This window comes from Sinocyclocheilus rhinocerous, unplaced genomic scaffold (genome assembly GCF_001515625.1).
Source record: "Sinocyclocheilus rhinocerous isolate Xijiao unplaced genomic scaffold, SAMN03320098_v1.1 scaffold7088, whole genome shotgun sequence".
NCBI lineage: Eukaryota > Metazoa > Chordata > Actinopteri > Cypriniformes > Cyprinidae > Sinocyclocheilus > Sinocyclocheilus rhinocerous.
Window position 1 is genome coordinate 1 of NW_015667334.1, and position 650 is coordinate 650.

The 650-nt window shown below is 38.3% G+C and overlaps 1 long non-coding RNA gene across 1 annotated transcript; it reads left to right on the forward strand.

The window, feature by feature from the left end:
- On the forward strand, window positions 1-650 carry LOC107733803 (uncharacterized). Its single transcript, XR_001639024.1, has 3 exons — window positions 1-78; window positions 252-503; window positions 617-650. It is a non-coding gene; the product is annotated as an uncharacterized LOC107733803 (long non-coding RNA).

The following is a 650-nucleotide window of genomic DNA, read 5'->3' on the forward strand; positions in this document are numbered from 1 at the left end:
ACTTTATGAGAGTCTATTACCACAATAATCAGACAGAGCTGGAGCCACAAATCAGGACGTACCAACTTCATATTCAGGGTAAATTAAAAAAAAACATGTTTTCTAGGTTTCCTTTAGTAACAGTGTTGGTATTGCATGTAACCAGAAGAGACTCTGAATGGAACAGGCTTAATATTCAGATTAGTGTGCTTATGACCTTGATTGTTTGAAAGCATTATAATAATGATTAATGTCTTTGTGTTTCTCCTCAGATGAGGTTTCTGTGAAAACAGGTGAGGAGCTGAAGTTGGATGTTCTGTTGTCAAACGCTGATAAAGTGCAGCATCAGAGCAGAAGAAGCACAGAGTGGATGAAGGATTGGAGCAGAACTGATGGAGTTCAGAGAGAACGGATCACCATCAGTGATGGAAACCTGATCATTAGTAATTTCACAGCCAGAGACGCAGGAACATACAGAGTTCTGGACCCTGATGGAGAAATCTTGATCACAGTGACAGTCACAGGTGAGAAGATCAATAGATATGTGGAAAATACTGGACAGCTGAGGTTTATTATTATGATTTTAACAGCAAATTGATGCTAAACTTTGTGACTAACCTCTCAATATCCTCTACAGAATCAAAGTATCCTAGTACAGAATCAAAGAAAAA